Consider the following 23,537-nt stretch of genomic DNA (forward strand, 5'->3'; position numbering starts at 1 on the left):
GCTATCCAGGGCTGGATAACTTTGCAACTATGCAGGCAGAAGGAGTGTTTGGCTTTTTCACATTATTAAGTTTGCAGTGTCTGACATCTGTGAATTTCCCATCCTCTGCCTCAGCTTTTTTGCACTAAACTGCACTTCCTCAGATCGTCCAGGCATTTTCCCTTCACTGTCTCCCTCCTCTTTCAGAGGCCTTCAGGCATGGCAGTGTCCCTTTCTACAGTACACTGTGATTTTTAAGGTTTTGGTCTTCTGTACTAAAGGACCTGAAATTCTGCAGTCTGCTTGGAAGGTTATAGTGTCTTGGGACAGCTAGGGACATGTAAGCATTCTTTATGGACCTCAGATTTTGCCTGCGACTTACGAGAGTGGGCTAAGTGGCCATTTCTAGACTCCACGAGGTTACTCCTCACCTCCCTCATTCCCCGCCTTGCTGTTTTGGTAACTTAATAGTTATCAAACCCATACATTTTTAAGCTAATGTCTGGACTGATGATCGGTGTCTTCTATAATGCAAGGTTAGAGAGCAAGCAAAATTCATGTGCCATTACAGGGTAATAGATCCTAACATTCAGAGAAGCCAGGTTACCTTTTTTTCCTCCATGAACTTGACTGTTCTTTCAGACCCAGGCCCAGGCTACGTTCTTCCTGATAAACTAAACAGGGCCAGGGCATTTTTCCTTTCCCTGAGTAGCCAGGCAAAACCATACCTACATAACTATATTTTCTTAGCCTCCAAAATAGCCTCAACCTGTCAACTGGGACTGATCTCTGGCCCGTGCTAACTCCCAGCTGTGCCCAGGCATTGCTTGTGAGAGAACCAGTTGGCCCGGACCAAACAGCAGCAGGAGCCATGCCAGCGACCCGACCGTATGGGCACCCACGCGCCAGGCCGGGGGCCGTGCTCTGTGTCTGTCTGCTTTGTCAGTACAGACATAGCCTGAGGGAGCCAGGGACAGCCGATCCTGATGTATGGACATATCAGAAGGCCAGCAAGAGAGACAAGCCCACAGATCCTGAAGAAAGGTTACATGACTATGTGAAAATGCAGACACACATCTTCTAGGCAGCTCGTATGAGGAACGGTAGCAACAGCTGTACAGTGGCACAGGCACTAGCTTTGCTAATAGCCAGAGGAGACACAGAGGGTCCTCAGCAACAATATGTTCTGATTTACATTTTGTAGAGCCAGTGTTGTTGCACTCTCAGTGCTTTTTGTGCCTATACCAGTCTCGACAACGTAGCAGAATTATACTAGCTCATGCTCTAACTGAGCCCTCATTTTGCTGCAGAGACAGCACAAATGCTGGATTGCCTACAGTGCAAGCAGGAGCTGCCTCATAAGCACATATTGGCTCAAACTAGAGGTCCCTTTAGCCCATTTCTCTGTCTCTCGTAGTGGCCCATAGCAGATGCTCAGGGACTAGCAGGGCATACATCATATATCCCAAAGACAGCAGCTGAGCAAATCTGGGACAAGGAAGACTTGAATGAAAAAGTGTGTTTATCGTTTTAGAGTTTGGTTTTTGTCCATGTGCTCTGGCAAAGGGAAAGAGTTTTCTGTTTACATGCATCACATCACTCCTGCCATAAAAGCAAATGGCTTTTTCTGGCCTGTTGCAATGCAACAGCAGAAGTGTTACCATCCAAAGCAAACTGTGCTATATATTCCTCCACAGTTCTGCCCCTCCACACAAGTGTGACATAGCCCAGGTCCTCACTAAAGCCCGTTGAAGCAAGTGAGAGGCCTTGCTTTTTGGTTGTTTTGTAGCAAGATCTATAATAGGAATCAGGTCTTGCGGCACCTTCGAGTCTGGGGGTCACCTAGGGGACCAGGATCCACAAAGTTAAATATGGTCCAGATCAGGCTGAATACAGAGCAGCGTCCTCCAGCATCCTTTTCCTCCAGCACAACCCAGATGAGGAGCACTCTGTGCTCTCAGATATCTCTGCTCTGGGACTGGGCCCCACACATCTCCGTGTGGCCCCAGAAAGCCCTGCAGCCCTTGGCTTTTCTGCAGAAACCCTGTGAGCCAGCCCTGCTACCACCCCACGGGCCCCAGTTTTCTCCTTGCTCTGGGGGAGCTGATGGCAGATGTCCCATCATGCGTGGAAGAGAGCACCTGGGAGTGTCCATCCACTCTGCAATATTCTGTTTTTTCTCAGAAATCAGGAGAAAACAGAGCAGGCCAAAGGGGTTTGCCTGAAGATACAGGAGTTTCTACTACTACTGCCTGAACCCACCCCCAAGAACCATGTCTAACTAACAGATGGGAAAGCAGGCAGGAAGGTGGGTGAAGCAAAGAGGAAGGAGAAAGGTGTTAATGAAATAAATCAATTTCCTAGGACCTAATGACAACAGCATGCTTACACAGCTAAGCAGGACCTTTGGGGATCCTCCTGTAACATGTTGATCACCCTAAAAGAGCGTCAGCAATTTAGTAGATTTTACTCTTTGTCTCACTTTTCTCTCCTTTCCAAACCAGTGATCCTCAAGCTTTGCCAATAACATGGTAAAACACAGCCACAACCCATGCAGAGATAGCTCCTGCCCATACATGTGTACGTGGAGAGTGTTTTCAACTACTTCTGTGTTTCTGCCCTGGTTGCTCACTGGAAGAGTTGGGTTAAAATAGCACATTTCTGAGCTTTATCTCAATTAAAACTTCAGTGAGTGGAATGCTGCAAACCTTCAAAACCACCATGGTTTTGAAGCTGCCTCTGTGCCTCACTGATTGTTTCACTATCCCCCAACAGTCCTGCAGCCCACATCATACACATAGCCAGTATTAATTGCCTCATTATAACAAGATGGACAAAGCTAGTGCTGAAGAAAAGAGCAGAAATTATAGAAGGTAGTGTTACAGCCTGCCAGCCTGCCAGCCCTCTATTTTATTTAGCCTTTTGGAGTCCCCCCAGCTAAAAGGGTGGCCAGACTCATGCTGGAGGCTTGCAAGCCCCAAGCGTGAGCGACATCACTTTGCCCAGACTTAAAGCAGAGAGCCATAAGCACCTGTCTGTCCTCATTACCATTCAAAATGGGGCAGTTCGATACAGCTGTACTGCTGATGCTTTTGTGTCAGAAGGCTCATCTCCTGTATGTGCCCTACAGCCTGTCTTATGCATGTGACTGCTGCCCCTGAGCATGGGCTGGGTGCGGGGAGGGTCAGACTCTTGTGTGGCTTGTGCCAGCCTGGCCCTACAGCACGAAGTCACGATGCCTGCAATTGTTTCACACCATCCCCTGGCGTGCTCAGGCTTCTTCCTCTGAGGGAAGTGCATGTCCTGGAAGAACAAGGGGGATGGACACCTGATTAATATCAGTGCTGGGCTACGAATGTCCCTCTGAACGCTGTCAGCGTCACTCAGCGAGGTTTGCCTCCCTACAGTCAGCACCTCTGTGCTCAGCTGAGCCCTTAGCTCAGTCCTCTTGCCCATTCCCTGTTCTCTTTATGCTCTCAACTGCCTTGTCTTTCTTTTTTCTTTCCCTGCCTCTCCCCATTTCTTTTTCCTTCGGGACTTCTCTCTGCCTCTCCCCTTCAGGCTTCCTGTCTCCCCTCCAAGCCGGCACTTCCGACAGCAGGAATTTCGAGATATAGCATGCTCATACATTTTGTATTAGCTCTAGGGGCTCTTAAGCCTTCTGACTTCATGGGGTTACAGAAACTAGCAAGCACTATAGCCCAGGAATGCACCTGGAAGTAAGAGAAAAGGAGGGGGGGGAATTAAATGCTTAGCAACAGGAATGCCACACTTTTGAAGAATTAACTAGCTATTCATTCAATTGGAAAGGGTTATTGCATTAAGAACTCACACTAGAATTAAGGGGGGAAAAAAGCACTTGCTGGCTAAAGGCTGAGGATAAACCCAACATTTCTTTATCACTGCCTAGGGAAAAAAAACCCCTTAATTACAATACTTGTCTTTGAATAATATTTCAGTCATAACAGCACATTTCTCAGATTCTGCATGATAAGTGCATTAATATTTATTCATTTTCTATGACCTTTAGATAATTCCTAAGGGTCCTATTTTGCTAGCGTTGATGGTTGCTCACTTTCTATGCTCCTTCTGTACACTGGTCCAAAGCTTGATCGCCATACATCAGCATCATTCTTGCCTTTGGAATCCTATTCCTGTGAACGGGGTGAACAATATTTGGAGCTGACTTTGTTCTCAAGCCTCAAAATTAATCTTTAGGGGCAGAGATCTTCTGCCATGGTAGACACTGGTGGGCCTCAGGCTGACCTGAGGCTATTCCTTTTGAAACTGGTGGGACTGGGAAAGACTTTCAGACACCCTTTTTACACTAGTTTTCCTTGCAGTCTCAAATATTTGTCATTTATTGATATTTAATTCCCTTTGTCAACTTTAATCCACATCCTGCTTGCCTTACACAAGGGGGCTACTCTGGAGACTGCAGGAGTAAGACTAGCTCACTTTGATTTCACTCATTTTACTTTTTAAAAATACGTGTATTTGCACTTCTAACATCTTAGAAGTGCTTTCTAGACTCTAAAAACTAACTAAAATACTTAGAATTTGTCTTCTTCACCCACTGGCATTCAAAGTGAAGGGGGTTTTGGTGATTTTTTATAATGTCAGCAATGGCTAGATGAGCATTTTTTCTTAATGTTAAGGCCTTCTTTTCAAAATATTTGGTTTCTATTAAAATGTTAGTATATCAAATTACAAAAAACTCTATTGGCTTCCAGTTATAAAAATAGGGTAGAGGAAACTGAGTATTCAGACACTGGCACCTGGCTTGACTTTACAGAACTCATTTACAAATTGTATTTTGAGCGAAATGACTTTTTTATTTATAAGTCTGGGCTAGATAAGATCACCATCCTCCAAATAGTCTTCAGGCAAAGACAAGTCTATAGTCCTCCACCTAATGTCTGTGTGCGTGTTTGCAAAAAAACAGAGCACTCTGTATTTCTAGAAGCAAGTGCATGTGAATGAGGCCATGTCTCATTCCTTCTCTTTGGTACACCAAATACTAAACTCCTAATCATATTGTTCAGTCTTTGGGGATAAAAATACAATTCTGAGAGGAGTGTAAATGCCCTTTATGCAAAGAAAAGTCTCTTATCTGCAGTAATTTGGTGAATAGGCTCTGTGATGATATCTGAAGTGCTGTGCTTCACCCACAGAAACTCTGCCTCCCACCTTTATTTTTTGGCTCAGTAATTTCAAGAACTTTGAGTGATAGCTAGGCATAGAGATGCCAACATGGGACTTTTATTTGTATATCAGTGGATCACAGTCTCTTTTTCAACTAAACAATTTAGAAAAACAAAAGACACTATCTTTCTGGATGGTTGTACTTCTTTCATAAACAACGTCAGTAGATAAGGGCATATTTCTGTCCTCAGCTAAGGAGTATTTTATCATGAAAAGGTATCAAACTATTATCTAGTCATGCACTTGTCCCAGTGCAAAAAAAAGCTTTTTGAAAGCTGAAGGAGAAAAATGCCACAACCTTAGTATTCAAAAGTCTTCTACTGACAATACAGGACAGTAGTGACATTTTAAAAATAGATAGTGAGTTTGGTTTTTTTGTAAATACAAAAGATACAAATCTTGAGATCCAAATGAATTTCCACTACATTTACAAACCAGGAGAAATCCAGACTAGCTGTGATGATCTCAGCGAGGAATATTCAATGAGGCAAGAAGGAAGGGGTTTTGCTTAGAGCAGATACTAGTTTCAAGCCTGCTTTGGACTTTGTACATGAGCTTGGATCTATAATCTGATTTTCAGCTGTTCTTAATATTCACAGGAGTTGGAGAATTTTCTTTAGAAACTGGAGCGGTCACTACTCCCCCATTCTAGGCACTAAATTGATCAAACCCATTTCCAACACAGGAGTCCCAAATCCCTCCCAGACCTCAGAGCCCAGACGCCTCAGAGCACTGAAATGATGGATCTCTTCCCAGGAGCAGATTACTAGAGCATAAACACTGTGAACACCTATCTAGCAGCATACCAATCACTGATGCCGTATCTGGAAATGAATTCAATATATTCGATTGTTTCAGAGCATCTTATTTCAAAGACAAAACACAAGATTGCTCCCTCCTGTACGTAAGAAACAATATTCAGACTGACACAAATAAACATATGACAGGTATCATAGGTACAAATCTCCCAGTATTTGTCTCACTGGGAACAGCCACTGTCTCTTGGCTCCCAGGTAGCAATATCCTGATGAGAACCTACCTCAGTGACCAGCAAAGTATGATATGACATTGGGACTGAGAGCAGACATGCTTCACATGTAGTTCAGTATGCAGTACAGCCTTCCTTTTAATCACAAGGAAATCTAAATTCACAGCCACCATGAACATTAAAGGGAGGTGAAAATCCATCATTAACCCATGCACTGGCTTTCTCCTGGCTATATTGATGAAGGATAAACACAGCAACCTTGACTAATATTTTATTTTAATTACAGTAAAAGTAAATTGCAATTAGCACACAACACAGGGAATTAACAGAAAATTAAACAAGTTCTATGTATAAACCTGTAAAACCACTCTGAGGCAATTTGAATTCTTCATCAGGCTGGGGACTGTACACATATTTCTTTCTTTATTTATTTTATTGAGTGCTCATGTTTCATTCCCGAGCAGGCCTGCATGTATTGATTCGATCTCATGTTCAGTGAAGTGTGTATGTGCAAATGTCTAATGGGAGAGCAGACCTGAAAGATAAAGTGATCTTTTTTTGGCCAAACCACACACCCTTGGAGATTTGCCTGGCCCAAAGAGGATGTTATTGCACAACTGGCACAACCTCTTTTTGAAGCCTAGAGGGGAACTCATGAAACAACATTTGTGCATTGCAGCTGAGAAAAGCTCTAATTTGTACTGCTTATCTCTGATCCATGCACAACAGATCTGAGAGGAGGATTTTGCCCTTAATTTGTTCCCTGGTGTCTACACATTTTGAGTGTGTTAGATCAATGAACGATGCTACATTCCATATGTGCCACAACACGTAGACCTAGCTAGGTACACTGAAGATGAAGAGGCAGCCTCAACTTTGAACCTCCCGTTTGTAAAACAACTTTAAACATTAGGCAGATGACTTTGTGAAGTGAATTAATTAGCAATAAAGACCAAAGGCACATTCTGTGTGAATAAACAACATAGATTTAGATCTTAGTTAAAACTTAGTGAATGTCAACTAATAAGGAGGTCTGTGGAGTCTGTCAGGCTTTGCAAATCCTGGTTTTCTGAAAGGAAAACTATTACTGCTCTTAGCAGAAAATGCCTATATAATGTTTGAGTCTGTGTGGTGGAGTGAGACCTGCAGCTCCAAGATTCAGCATCTTTAGCTTTCTGTGGGAAAGATCTTTTTATAGCTGTTTTTTACTTAGCTAGGGGTTTCTCCAGGGAGGGCAGGAGGGCGTTAGCTCAAGAATTCACTTGATAGATTTCAGATCAGCAGCTAATCTGTCACTTCTAGGGGTGACAATGACAGGAGGGAAAGACTTCTTAATTTATTCATAAAATACTTTATCTGTCGATTCCATTTATTTAGTTCATTCTTCATAGGTAAAAGTATTGAAAAAAGGAAATTAATCCTGACCTTGGAGGTGAGAGGCAGAATGCTGATAACTCCAGCTCTGGGGGCATGAGTAGGCCAGGACTTTTTGCACCCAAGAGTGTGAAAAACATGATAGACTGATATTATCTCATGCATTTTACCCCTTGAATTCTTGTTGATACCACAATACCACAGAGGCTTTACTGACCTATTAGCAACACTTACTGGATGCTCATATTCAGTATAGCAAGTCACATACCTTGTTTATTATTTTTGCATAGCACAAAGAAGCCTGTGGTACATTTTGTCTGTCTTTGTGCAATAGTTGCCAGTGAACAGATTACATCATGTCAGAAATGCCAGAATTTTCTGAAGGAATTTTTCATTCAGTTTAAGAATTGACATATATTTTTCAGTGAGCTGCAGCTTCTTTTCAAGTTCAACATAGCCTTGAAAGAATTCTTGAATGATTTGCTGGGCAAAGACTCTGAACAGCAAGAATTCATTGGCCAAACCCCAATATAATTTTCTGTCTTTGATGAGTGTTGAAAAAGCACTTAGAATTTAATTTCACTAGGACCTTTATGTCCTTAAATCTTAGGTGATGCAACATACTATTTATGGAAGACAGTATGATTCCATGAAATTACAGTTTGATTTCATAATGCTAATATGGAAGTGTTTTGTTGCTAAAAGTTAATTCCTCATAACAAGATAGAGTCCACTTATTTAAGCACACTGAGGTACTATAACTTTTCTTTTAATTGAAGACTTTTTCACCAGCAAACCCCAGATGCAATCCTTAGCATAAATGTCAGAAACATGGAGTCTGTGCAAAGTAGGGTATGAAGACTGGAGAACTTAACACAGTCTGTCAGTTAATGGAGTGAGCTTGATCAGGAACTGAATACCTCATTTACTGTTTTCTGAGGTGGTAGATGCCCCATCCCTGGAAACATTCAAGGTCAGGCTGGATGGGGCTCTGAGCAACCTGATCTAGTTGAAGATGTCTCTGCTGATTGCAGGGGGATTGGACTAGATGACCTTGAAAGGTCCCTTCCAACCCAAACCATTCTATGATTCTATGATTCTGCGCTTCACAAGCTCCTTGTCCACTTCAGCTGGTCTTTACCGACAGTCCCAGCCTTTCTTTTTCAGAATTCAATCTTCAAAGTTCAGATGGTTTGTGGTGATGAAGCATATATAGTTTGGATCATATGTAGATTTTTTACAGCTACATCAAACCTTATTAAAGGGGAAATCTTCAGAAAATGGACCTCTAAAGAGACCCTAAGGTATGCTTTTCAAAGGCATATAATTTGACCAAGTTTGAGTTTGTTTTGCTGGATCTTTTTAGTATATCTGTAAAAAGTACATCTTTATATGAGATTGCTTTCTTTACCAGGTGTCACAACTTTACACCAAAGAACGGAAATGCTAGCATTTCTCACAATATGGCTGTGAAAATGGACATAACAGCATCCCCTTCCTTAATCTCATTCTTGGAACGGCAAATACATTTTTAGCTAACCTATTTGTCAAAAAGACGGAAAAAAGGGGCAGCTAGAGGCGTGTGTTTGTTGTGAAAAACATAGGTTTGTTTTTTAAATATAGCAAAAGACCGTAGCACCAGCAAACTGAGAGCTACCATGAAAAGGGAAGGGTTTCACCATGTGAATTTCAGATAAATTCTTAAATTGTGGAGCTTTCTGCTAATAAAACAATCTCTCTCAGGAGATATAGGAACAGAAAGTAACAGTACATTGCATGGCTGATACAGCTTGGCAGCACTGGGGACAAAGCTAGAGTTTTCTGTGATCACTTTACATTTTTGTTGTGTGGCTTTCAGTTTTCCTCCTACAGAAGAGCAGGACAGGGAGGACTGTGCACAAATTAGACCCATCCCAGTCCAGAGCTGGGATGCAGCTGAAGTACAGAGCAGGACATGTAAGCTGGGAGCTGTTCCCTGATCCCACAGTTTAGCCAGGGGCAGAAAGTCTATATATATTAGCCTTCATAATTAGCCCTCAGAGCCCTTCAGCCTCTTGTTTGCTTTTTCTTCATCCACCATTGCTCAAATCGAGTTTTTCAACTCTGTTTCCTCAATCTAGTGTTTTTCCCTAATTATTTGCCTTGAGCCTATAGTATCTGAAATTGCTACATGGCCTCCAGCTCAAATATTTGTCAGGCCCAGCATTCTGTAATATCTAAAACATATGGGAGCAAATGCACTCAATACTGCCAACGTGACTTACGTTCAGTAAGTTCAGTACACACCTGCAACCAAGGTAGTGCAAGAAGACAGTATTTATACTAAGGTTTAAAAAAAAAATTGCTGTTTTAAAGAGGACGGAAAGAAATGTGTATTTAAATGTAAGTCATGATTTAGTTATTGATTTATCTACTCAGCTATGCATGAATATATCATTAGGAGTTGTTAAACCAGATTCTCAGTGAAAGCTTTGTTCTTTGAATTAGCCTAATGGTCACAGTGTCTATGAATATATAATGTGAGGGTTTAGATATATAAAAACATAAACACTTATATGCCCATGCATGAATATGTACATGTATTTACAAATATATACATGGAAAGCTGATGGAAGAGAAACAGAGCAGCTGAAATTACTTCCACATCTTCATTCACAGGTCTCTGTGTGTCAGAAAGGGCCACCACTGCTGGCTTCATGTCAAAAACTACTCCATGAGTGGCGAGACCTCCAAGGGTCTTTGTGTCAGTGCAAACCAGAATTTTGGAGGAACTTGCTGTGACATTCAGGAATCTAGTTTCCATTAATCTGTGAGATGATTAAGCAGGTAATGACCATTGCTGTTAATGCAAGTTATGTATGTAGGGCCCTACGTGACTTAGTGGGAGACTGTACTGTAAACCACACTTTATTTGCAGGTATAAGGATCACACCGTAATTTAATTAAGTAATTAATCAAATTAATAAAATGGGGCATAATAACTCATCTGCATGGGAAAATTAATGTTAAAATGCTAAAAATGAGGAAAAAATCAGCACATGTCTGGAGAGACAAGGGAGAAATACAAGAGGTAGAGAGTGGATTTTCCTCACCTCTGTAGGCAGTAAAACTCATAGTGAAAGCCCAACAGCAGGGCTGCTCACCAGGCTTCACTTGCAGTAGCAAAAATCACAGTGGGATTGCTTTTTCACTGGTTTTGCCCTCTGGCTTTTCAGAAACAAATGGTTGTGACTTCCAGCTATACCACCTTACTTCTACATCTCCTCTTTGCAAAGCATATTGCAGCAGATAGCTCCTCCGTCTGAACAATTTGCACCTTTCCTTCCTTGTAGGACGCCAGGCAGAGCTGTACAAATGGTTATGATTTATCTATTTTGCAGCTATTCAGCAGCACCTTTTTGCATAAATAACACACAGACCTAGCCACAGACCTCTCTTGACTGCTGCCAGAGTTTGCCAAAGAAGAACATCTTTTTGCAGAGTGAAGGAAAAAATGGTGGTTTTTGCTTTCTCAGGGTTTCTTCCTAGACATTTCTGCTCCTCTTGGGTGATTGGATCTGTATGAAGGCCCGAGAAAAGAGGAGCACAGTTCAGAAAATGAAAACAAGGGAAAATAAGCATAATTTGTAATTTCAGATTTACTGAAAGATGTAAGGAAAAAGAAGTGTCAGGATCTACCTTGTCCCCATCTACAGGTCCTTGGCCATAAGACAATTCAGAGAAGAAAGCTTCTGGGGATGGTGATAACACTCAGGCTGCACGCAGAAAATGGATGGCCCTCAGACTGTAACATGGATCCAAAATCGGTGTGATTTCCAGGTACTGAAGAGCTACATTAGATGTCCCACTTTGGTTTCTAAATTTCTTGCCACAGAAAAGTCATTTTTAAAAAAGCAGGCTAACCCAAGTCACATATTGAGTCATAAAATAATTATAGTCAATTCTTTGTATTGACTCATCCTAAGAGTTGATTCCTTTATGCTGGCTGAAGAGTGTTAATTTTTGACCACTTTAGAAATATACTATTAAATGTACCTTGCTGGTAAATGTGAAATACTTGCCATAATATGGGAGTGGGTCTGAGAAACTGAATAATAAATTTATAATGAGAGATACAAGCGAGGCAGGTGTTTTGGTTAAACACAGAAAGAACGGATCATGCTGGATTTTAATTTTCCTTGTTTGGGAACTACATGATTGTGCCAAAGACACACACATATATATATTTTAAAAATAATTGTTCTTTTTAAATTAGATAAAGAAAACCCCATTCAGTTTTGCTTTCAAAATCAGAATATTTCACTACTTGTATTTATATTCATTGAATTTCAGGGTTAAATTTCAGAAACAGTAGGATACTCACTTTGATCCTAAGATTAGAAAAACATCTACTCTCATTTTTTCCAGCACTGAATTGAACACAAAATGCATTCTGAAAATTCAGTTGGCCTTTTCCAGCCAAATTTTTTTAAGCATGTCTGTTCATTGTAAAGCTGAGGAAATGCGAAGAGAATGAAGAGTGCTGAGGATTTTTTTTTTATATGTCTGCAAAGCATTTTTATCATTTTCCTTTGAAGTCTCTGCAAGTTATCTAGTGTTTGTGTTAACTTTCTATATGAAAAGAGAAACTACTTTATCCTCCTAGGAGCCATTTTAAACATCAGAGAAAGTGAAGAGCAGGAATGAAATCTACCTGACTAAACAAAGCCCAGCACAGAAAGTGCAGCCATTGTAAGGGTTTGTTTTAAATTCTGACTTGACTCCTGCAATAGAGCTATCCAAATTCAGCTCCTAAATAAGTGAACACTGCAGCTCCCACTCCAGTGAGTGAGATTTCTCTCTGCATGCCTCAAGGTACCTTTTGGCTTATAACCAATAGATTTCAGAGTAGCATCCATGGGGTAAAATAAAAAAATGCAGAAATATAGGTAGGAACAGTATTTATAGCATCTTTCATGATGACTGCTTAGAAACAGAAGGAATTTCACTGCCTGCTAATGGGTTTGATGAAACTACAGCAAGTTCTGCATCTGTTCCTCTGGTTGGTCCTATAAGGGAACACAATGCTCAACTTAGTTTTGTTTTCAGTGGAAGATAATCCCTCTGTTATTTCAGCCTTAATACAAGACACTCCAACATGTTTATTTTAGGATTTCTTAGATTTGTTTGTCCCTAAAAAACAGGGGAAGAATAATTAGGTGTAGGGGATTTAGTCTTTGCAACTCAAATGTCACAGAAAGTCATAAAAGTCCTGCCCTTCTGTGCTTGATTTCCTGATGATATATGACACATATGTCTGCCTAATTTAGTGCTTATTAAAGGAATAATGTTAATGGTTAAGGAGTATGAAGCCTTAATTAGATATTGCAAGCAGCTAACTACCGTAGCAAAGAGAGCCCTTTATTCTGTATTTACTGCAAACATACCAGAATGTCACCAATATCATCTGAGAAGACTAAAGTCAATCCAGCAGCTGCAAACAGTTGTTAAAAACTAATGTGTTCTATGTAATTTTAAAAAATTGATAGTTGATTTTATTCCCATGTGGACGTTCATTTTTTAATGAGACTCGAAAAAAGAATAATTATGGGAGATTTTAGATGGAAAAGAACCTATTAAGAAGGACACTCAGGATCAGTTCAGCAGTTTATTTGGAATCACTTCTCAATTTGAGCTCCTGTACATTTATTAAAGAGGTTGCATTAGTTTATGTATCTACTTCAGAGTTAGAGTTGGTGGAATGATGCAAGAAATACATTTGCAATATAGTCACAAATGAATGACCATAGATTTGTTGCTACTCTTGCCACCATGACAGAAGATATTTCCAAATATTTGTGGCCCAGTATTCACAGTATTCAAAACAGTGTCTGTGAATCACCAATATTCTCCAAATTTGTACCTGAAGTAAATTGTTCATTACTCACTGTTCATTATTTGTTAGTCATAACTCATTATCTTTTGTTAAAGTTTCAGTCAGCTAATCAAGAAGCAGAAAATATACTGTATGACCAATAACATCCCACAAATAATGATTAATCAAAATGAGCAGTTCATGAACAGCACAGTGACTAAAAATCATTCAGCTGAACCAGTTATCAAAGACATACAATACTAATGTATTGACACAAATCAAGAGTGGTTCGTGAATGAGTCATGAACCAAAAGCCAATTTAATTTGGGGGTCCTAATAGCACTAGTAAATGAATGTTTTGACATAAAATACTAAGTTTAAGTGTCACATTCCCCTTTCTTTAAAAACTGTTTCTGTGTGCCTTATCAGAGTGAACTGGGCAATTGCAGCTGGCTGTAGAATTGCCACTGTCTTTAGTGGGAGAAAAATTAGCTCCTGTATGTGTTTTATTAAGACCACTTGGCAGTTAATGTTTCTTTAGTTTGTTTTCTCTGTGACTTCTTGTTCCCATGGATCTCATCCTGGGTGTCACTTACCTTTTGGCATTTTTTATATTGTTTTAGCAGAAACCCTGTTTTGTTGATTGAATGATGCAAACAGGCATTTCTGGGACTGAGAATTTGACTCTATATTATGGTTCTAGTCACACATTTAAATTGACCTTTTTTGTATGAATTCTAAGTAAAGAATAATTTTATTATCTTTTGGCTATATTTCAAAACTCTATGTCTCAGCATTTTGAAAGACCAAAATTCCCAGAGTTGATGGAGATCCATTATATGCATTAAGATATTGAATGGATTATCTACTCCAAATTAGGCTCCAGTAAGTCATGGTACTTAGTAAGTAAGTAAGTAAGTAAGTAGGTACTACATCTGAAAAGGAAGTGGTTAAACTTAAAGATGTTCTGAAAAGAATGAGCAAAATACAAAGACACAGGGTTTACCATGGAGCTCTCCAAGACATTACCGTGATCTGTGAATTACGTGACTTTGGGGGCTCCAGTTTAAATTTGATGTAATTCAATTTATTAAAAATGACAGTGGGAAGATATGGTTTCAACCAATTATATTTAATTCTTTTTCCCGAGGAAGCTGATCATGCTGCATCGTGCAGTTCCTTTTCTAGAGCAGCTACACTGAGATGTCCTGAAATTCTACTTCCAACTGGTAAATCCAGAAATGACTCTTTGAATCAGCCAGGTCTCGTTAACTCAGAATTGCTGGAGTAAGAAAAGCCAAGAGCTTTTAGCATTGTCTAAACAGATTGTGCCATTATTTACCTGGAGAGAGCATTCTTATTTTTAGGTCATATCTAGAGATCTGTAGGGATAAGAGACCATAAGCATCATAAAATTTAGGGCTAAAGGAGGAGAACACCTGCTGTTATCATTGCATGATGTCTAATAATATCCTGCTGAAAAGCCTCTTGTTTTACATGTGAATATACAACATTATTGTCATACTTTATGTGAACACACATTTTCCACAATATTTCATTAGACATATTTTTGCAGTACAATACTGATGTTTTTAAGTAGCTTCTTGGAACTTCAAAGAAAAACCAAATAGCAGCATACATATTTATAGCTATAAGCCATATATAGTGCATGTTACACTGTGTTTGCAATGTAGTAAATGCCCTTTAAAGAATAAACAAGGTCAGTAATATTAAGTGAAGGTATGCAAATCATAAACTTAATGCACCTGGTACCTAAATCTGAAAAAAAAATATTAATCTTTGGCATGGACGTATACTGCACTTTTCAAATCCAGTTGGAATAACTGGCCTAATGGACAGCTCTTTCCCATAGGGGTTGGAGAAGATGTTGATTCTGCAATGTAATTCCCCTCAATTTTTCCCTGTCTCTGAGTTGTACTGCCATCACAGCTATTTGTTGGAGAAATTGCCATCTTTTCCCATTAAAGGAAACTGCTTATCCTCCTAACTTTCCTAATTTCACGTAGCAGATGATACCATGCATATAAGAGAGCTCAAAGTGACCTTTTGGGCATGATTTTGATGCTTTTTATTGAGAAATGCTTCATACACATACATCTTTTAGAGCAACACAAATGTTCCTATATCTACAAGGAAAAACTCTTAGAAGCTACAACTTATTGGTGGTTTGAATTCTTTAATTCGTATGGCAGTTAGTTTTGAAGATTATCCACAAATGTCCTACTTCTGATATTTTGCATATCTTTTGTTTTATAAGTGTTTCCATCCATGTTTTCACATGAAAATAGAGGAACAAGACTATAAAAAACCCCATGAAATAGGATGAATTTTTTAACATAATATTAACAGCTTCTACCACTTAATAGTCTAACAATGGAGCGGTGAATAAAAACAGCAAGAACGGAAATGAAAGTACACAGTTTATGATAAGAAAAGCCATGACCATGGGCTTGCAGAGGAAATAAGTACCTAATCTTCATACGTGGGGACACTTCCTCGTTATATGCTAAAACATAAATTTTAAGGATGTATAAAAACTTCAATTCTCTAACCTCCTATTTATGCTCCAAGCAAAATTTGAAATGCTGTGACTACATATGGGTTAACTATGCCTGGAAGGGATAAACTCAGACATTTAGAATAAGAATTTTCCTGATAAATAGCGGTACAATCTGGTGATTTCAGAGCTTGTGCTGGCTAGCTCCAGATAAAAGAGCAACTCCTTTTAAATCATCATTTACACACCATGTCACTGAGATCAGACCGAGGAAGTCCACAAAGTCGTATTAAAAGTGAATAGGCCTTTCTCACCCTTAGTCCTGTCTTTATGATATTTATTGCTCTGTGCTTTCAACTCACAAGTGTGAAGAGATCTCAGCTACTGGAGAGATTCTCGTTGCTGTTGCAATGGGTTTGTTCTTTTGCTGTTTGTGTTGTATGTTAGTGGTAATACTGAAGTGTACAAGTACTGGGTATCTGTACATTCAGAGCAGCAGAGGGAGGTCATAGGTGGTTGCCTCCTTTGCTAGATGGTAAATGTTTGTTTGTTCCAGCTATGCCACATAGTGTAAACCAGTGCCTTCAGTAGCTAGGCATGTTCCAAAAGGCCAAGGAAGTCTGCTGCTTGACCCTTTCTGCATTTTTCATGAGACACACATATAAAAAAACATATTTCCCTAAAATGAGAAGTAAGGAAAATCACTCTGATTACATTCAAATTTTAAGGGTCTTAGTAAAAGGACACATGCAAATGAACTACAAAAGCACGTCTGGCATATGACAGTCTTTTCTCCATAAAAATGTGAACAGGTCCCATCTACAAATAAAGAAATCCCTCTTGTTTGTGCAGTGAAGGAAGACTGTCTTGAAGTCTGCTGTCAGTTCTAAAGCATACGTTAAAGATTTGTCACTATGGGATCTAACAGTGACCTCCAGAGATTTGTGGAGACTTGCATTGGGTGTGACTGTGCAGCAGCTGACCACTGTGAGTCCAAAGGAGTGCTAATAAAACAGATAGTGGCAAGGAATACTTTTGGTGTTAAGATTTCCAAACATTGGTAATAAATGATAAGCCATCATTTGTGGCTCAGAATTGGAACTGGAATCTTTGCCATTTGCATGTGACTCGTGACTTTACCCTTTGGAAGTGATTTCTCTGCCAATTGCTCTGCAAAATGTATATATAGAAGACTTTCAGTGATATTACCCCAGTATAAACTTTGCATCTAGAATAAAATTGAGCTCACAAAAAATGGATCCAGAAGCATATATGCCTATAGCTTATACAGATACTGAGAGCAGTAATAAAATTGAGTTTTCTCAGTTTACAAATTTTTACCAACAGATATATACATGCAAAATTTACACTTATGCTATAAAATATTTTTGATGCCATTAAAGAAGAAGATAGCATGAAGACTGTTCTATAGCAATTCTAGTAGTGTTAACATCTACTCACTAGCTGGATTAATTTAGTCATTACATTAATTTTTCATACTGCTTAGCACTGATCAGAATTTTCTAACTTGTTAGGAAAGCACATTGATATTTAGTAAACTACACAGGCAGCTTGATTTTCCAGAACAGTTGATGAAAACCCATTTCAAAACCTTGGAGAATATGAACGGTTTGAGTAGCAATGGGAATTGATTGCAGAGAATTTTGGCATCACTGTATTAGAGGCATCTGAGGATTTACCATGTTATACAGGAGAGCCTGAAGCAGGAGTAAATGGTGTTTCTGTTGTACATTGAACTCATAGGATAGTCGCAGCTAAATGCAGGGAAACAAAGTTTATCTGTTTCTCATTTAGATGATATGGAGTTCACCTATCAATCATTATTAGGCCTGTGAAACTAAGTCAAGGACCATGACTTTCAGAAGATGTGACATTTGCGCATCTAACATACTAGGTGGTATACAGAGCTATAAAAATCAAGGTCAAGAATGGAGTATCTAAAATGCAAAAAAATAAAATCTGTGTCCACTTTCATTATTTTTTCCTGGTCCTTTGGATACTGAAACAGTTAATTTATAGAAATGTGTATTTATAGTAATATAATCCCAAATCACCGCTCCAAGGAAAATCTCTGGAAGTCTTTTACCCTTCCATTAACGCTTTGGGAATAAAATCTGAATTTCTAACTCTGTACAGAACTTTCTGGCATGGTCGTCAATGATAGACCAGTCCTGTTAATATACAGGGCTTTTAGAACTTAATTCAAACATATTTTCCATTTTAAAGTTATAATGACTAAGTGCACATGCTCACTTAAAAATTATCCATTAGTTGGGTAGTTTTCAATAGCTTAATCATCATTTGATTGTCTCAGTTGTATTGCAGGCAGTTCACCTGCTCTTCCTCTAAACTTAAATGTTTCCTGTTTACACATCAGAAAATATAAAAAGATGATAATATTTAGAAAACAAAGAAAAAACCGAAAGCTGTATTCAAATGCATTATTTATACAATTATCCTATAATTAAAGTAATTACAGTTTGCGGTGAAAAATAGCTTTATTTTTATTTGCAGGTTTCTTGAGGGGTGTTTACTGATCATCATAGAGAAGCTACATGAAAAATAATTGGAGAAGTTCTCATTTCTGCAAAAGATTTAAGTTGCATAGGACATGTTCTTCAGGAAACAACTATGCATCTTTGCAGTCCATTAATTGACAGGCCTGTATGAAAGAGAGTTAGACTGATGTTCAGAGATATTTGTGTGCTTTTATAATCTTAACTACAGTCACAGCTACCCTGGATATGAATTTTCTGAATAAGAGAGGATTTCTAACATAAAATGTTGCAAGCAGTAAAAATGGTGTAAATGAAGGACTTCTTGCCTTGTGGTATTTTTTAACTTCTAGATTCAATTTGTTCTTCTTTTTAAAACCAGGAAAGCTAGAAACTTAAAAAGTGGAAGTTTAGCTGTCCATGAAATTACCTGAATCTAGGAGCAGTAGTTTTGAAAAAGACCCACCGACTATCAAAAATGTTGAGCTGAGACCCAGAACATGAGGCTGTTACTCAGGAAGCCAACACAAATAGTGTTTTCTCCTTTTATTGGTAGCTATTGTATCACAGGCAGCAGAATGAGGGAGAACAGGACCAGGTACTGTCTCATGCTACTGCTACCATGGAGGCACGCCTGGTCTGTAGCAGCGTTACTCAGCAGCATGCATCGCCTTCCCCACAAAACACCTTGCACACAGACACTTTGGATTATTAGGAGGTGACTGAGGATCCTACTGCTGTGTGGATGTGGATGGGAGTTCCTCACGGAGCCATCCTGGGTTTTTAATCCTGGATTTATTCTTTTTCACCTCACTAGCCATGTTTTACTCCTTCACGGAACTACACAACAAAAATCGTTATGATGAGATTAATCCTAGAAATGAGTCACAAACTTCAAAAAACATATATATGGGACATATTCAGCAAGAAATGCTAGTCAGTTACTACATTTACTTGATTACATTCATGTAAATATCGATATATGCACAATCAATATCTGCCAGGACTGTGGAAAATTAGGAAAACTATAAGTCTCATAGCATGACATTTTTTTATTGTACAGCTAAAGGGAAGTGTGTATTGACTCAATCTCCACAGAAAAGCATCTATTTATTATTTGAAATGAGCCATATCAAAGGACAAGATGGATATTTCTACAATGATAATAGGCAAAGTAGAACTTGTCTGGAAATTTTGTTCTTTCTTCTTTAAATATGATCTGCAGAAAAATATCATCAATTTTTTTTTTCTATCCAGCCTCATGAGCAGGGGCTAAGAAACAGTGCACGCATAAGGGCTTGAAAATAAAGCTTATAAAAAACTTTCTCCATTACAGTCTCCAACAACCTACTTTAATTTCCAGAGTGTAACATGCTTTCACAAGTTGCTGCCTGCCACCATCATAATCATCACACGAGTGATTTCCATGCAGGCTGGAGAATCTCAGCTAAGCACCACTTTAGGGAACACAAGAAAATGTCTGTTTCTCTGAGGGACACCTTGAAGCTCTAAAAAAATTGCAAGACTTGCATCTGTGTAAACTATACAACATTTACCTGAATGAATTTGCTCTTTGGAGACTTAGAAGTTCTAGACCTCGCTTTGGCCCTTTGGTCATGGTCCATGTGCATCTCCTGCTGTATCTTCCACAGTCTGCAAACAGAGAGAACTAACTGACTGTGAGCAGCCAGTGGCTCCCTACCATCAGTTTGTAAGGCATGGATAAACAGTTTGCTTTTGATTTATGGCATCAAGCTTGTAGCCTTTAATACCCCAGGACATCTGTACAAATTACTTGGTGAATCACATTCTCACATATCACCAGTTCTAGGTGAATTGAGTGTAGCTGCTCTTATGCAAAATATCAGATATCAAGACCTCTGCAACTTTGAAGGCTAAAGCAGCTTTCCAAGACTACCTGTTTAGGATCTCAGAAATAAATTGAATAAAATGAGAGGTCTGGGTCAGCTGATCTTCTCAAGAAATATCAAGACAAGTTAAAAAAAGTTTTGGGCATACAGTGCAGAAAAGACACTGGAGCTTAGATGGGACTGGGTTCTTACAAGACCCAGTGTATCACTACAGCAGTTTCACCTGCCCTACTAGTCAACTGTTCATAACATTCAGAAGAAAATCCATTACCAAATAATTTTTCAATTATTTATTAACAGTTTAAATAATATGGCAATAGTTAGGGAGAATTAATAGCCTCATAGCAAAACACTAAATGAGACCTCATGGATATTTGTACTCAATACTCTGACATATGGGAAGATTAACTTTGCTAAGAAGTCAGATCTCTTCCTAAAACTGCAGCCTCCTTGGGCAGTCAGTTCCATTTATAACTAACACCGCTCTTAAAATGTTTCCCTAGAATTGAAAATAAATCTTCTTCTCAAGTCAGGCTTAACAAAAATCCATAAAATAAGTCAGAAAGCATTCTTCCAGCATTTTGCAAGTACACTTTTACCACCATGTTGGCACTTAATAACAGTTTAAAAAATAATATTCTTAAGGATAACAGATTACTTTTGGGGCAGTGAAATTTCAGAATAGATAGTCCATCTGTCTTATTGCTTTAAAGAGTTGTTTTTATGATTAAACTGATTATTAAGCAGAGGAGCTCAGACTGGCAGTTGTGTCAGACTGGCAATTTACACTTTCAGCAGAGGATTTAGGAAAACTACACTGTTTTGACATGTTTCTTTCACTTTGCCTTTTTATTTGGTTTTATGAATCTTCTCCTTTGTTTTAATTTTGACAATCTGGAGGAGGTTTAAGATGCACTTTCTTAAAATGCTAATTTTGTTATTGTCACCAGGCAGTATCAGAAAACACAGAAAATCTGATTACTGATGCACTATAACCTTTGTTCTATTTTAATGTTAAAAGCAGTTTAATGACAATTTGTTTTACAGTCAGGAATCACTCTTCCTAAAAGTTCACCACATGGCTGGTATCTGATATCTGTATGCCTGTGAGAAAGAGAGGACCTTCCTTCAAAGCGTACTTGGAAGTCAATGACTTGCGAGTCCAAGCCCTTTGCAGAATTGCTTTCTATAGATATGACATAACGGGTCTGGTGTCATAACAGGTACCAACACTCAAAGAAACATTGACATGTTGGTTTGGTCTGATTATCACTAAAATGGTAAAACCTTTTCATTTCAACTCTTTCATAAACTAATAATATAGCACTGTAACACCTTAAGTGCATTTGGAATATGATGAAAGAGATGAAAATAGAATAATAAGAGGAGGGATGCTGCGAGGGACCTTAAAATCTAGCTGAAACTTGTGGATAAAACACAGTATAGGAGAAGCTAAGCCCTTTGGACAGGCACAGAGAGTTTTCAGACTTAAGAAGATTCAGGCAGCAGTTACAGCCTGCTGGTTTTGGACTTGTTCTGGTTAAAATGGCAGTCGCTTTCTGTTATAACTGTTCCTTATTAAGCAAATCTGTTATCTGCTAATAAAATCATCTGTCAATGATAATTGAGCCTACTTCTTATTCAGGTTGCCGCGGTGTGTGCACTTCACGCAATGCTTCTGAACTTTCCAACTCACACTGCTGTGCTGTGTCCCAAATCACACCAGGGACAGTGCAGCTCCCAAAAGGAGGGCTTGCTCTGGGTTTTGAAATGAAGAACATGCTGAAAGCACAGGTACTTTGGGAAGGACCAAAAAGGTGGGTTTTCAAAACAACTCTTGAACACAAGCATATCTGTTATTCTGTAACTTCCAAATCAGTGTTTAGTCTTAAAAAAAAGGTTTTTTTTTCTCCAATTGTAATTACATTTGAGTTACATTTTTCACAAGATATACTCAGGGTTTATTCTCAGTTACAAAATTTTCAAATATTCTATGAAGAGTTTGTAGTCATGGAGCGTATTGCTGCTTTCAGTTTTCTGTACAATCACTCTTTTGTTAGTCACCAACTTTTCTTGCTGTTTCTCACTCTTTACAATGGCTTCCCTTAGTCCTTCTCCAAATGAAAACTGAACTTGGGTAGACAGAGCCTGATTAAAGGGACATTTCAAAATCACTCATAGCTACTGTGTACTCTGTAATCTTTTCAGTCAGTGGCCAAATTTTCAGTTGCCCTCATGAGAACAGAGTTTTGCCAACACAGGGCATTTTTGAATATATATATTTTTATTTGTATTTTATTTCTGATTTCTTTCTCAGGCTCTTTTTGCATCATTTCACAGTCCTGTATGACAACATCTCATAAAATTATTCTTTTACTTTTTAAACACTTTTTTTATAGTGACTGATTTTCTATTAGTGCATATGTATGTTTATCTTGGGAGATCAGATATGGCTCAGGCAAACAAACATGTTAATTGAGAGTTTCCCCTCCAAAAGACTCTATGTATCAAGGAGCAGATTCATACTATGTGGGTAAAATTGTCTAACTGTATTGAATTGTCGTGGTTTAACCCCAGCCAGCAACTAAGCACCACGCAGCCGCTCACTCACTCCCCCCCCACCCAGTGGGATGGGGGAGAAAATCTGGAAAAGAAGTAAAACTCGTGGGTTGAGATAAGAACGGTTTAATAGAACAGAAAAGAAGAAACTAATAATGGTAATGATAACACTAATAAAATGACAAGAGCAATAATGAAAGGATTGGAACGTACAAATGATGCGCAGTGCAATTGCTCACCACCCGCCGACCGGCACCCAGCTAGTCCCCCGAGCCGCGATTCCCCGCCCCCACTCCCCAGTTCCTATACTAGATGTGACGTCCCATGGTATGGAATACCCCGTTGGCCAGTTTGGGTCAGCTGCCCTGGCTGTGTCCTCTGCCAACTTCTTGCGCCCCTCCAGCTTTCTCGCTGGCTGGGCATGAGAAGCTGAGAAATCCTTGACATTAGTCTAAACACTACTTAGCAACAACTGAAAACACCAGTGTGTTGTCAACATTCTTCTCATACTGAACTCAAAACATAGCACCGTACCAGCTACTAGGAAGACAGTTAACTCTATCCCAGCTGAAGGGACAGTATGCATAGATATACTTTAATATTTGATTAATTACAAAATAATCAAGAAAAATCCAAGAACTTTAAACTGCTTGAAGACTTTAAATTCTAACCA

The 23,537-nt window shown here is 39.0% G+C and overlaps 1 long non-coding RNA gene across 1 annotated transcript in view; it reads left to right on the forward strand.

Annotated features, from left to right (window-relative positions):
• Nucleotides 1-23,537, forward strand: part of LOC115340297 — a 254,243-nt gene that overhangs the window by 193,706 nt on the left and 37,000 nt on the right. The window contains exons 3-4 of the long non-coding RNA XR_003923006.1: nt 11,242-11,365; nt 18,454-22,122. This is a non-coding gene — a long non-coding RNA (uncharacterized LOC115340297). The remainder of the gene's footprint in view (nt 1-11,241; nt 11,366-18,453; nt 22,123-23,537) is intronic.

Source organism: Aquila chrysaetos, chromosome 4 (genome assembly GCF_900496995.4).
Source record: "Aquila chrysaetos chrysaetos chromosome 4, bAquChr1.4, whole genome shotgun sequence".
NCBI classification, from domain to species: Eukaryota; Metazoa; Chordata; class Aves; order Accipitriformes; family Accipitridae; genus Aquila; species Aquila chrysaetos.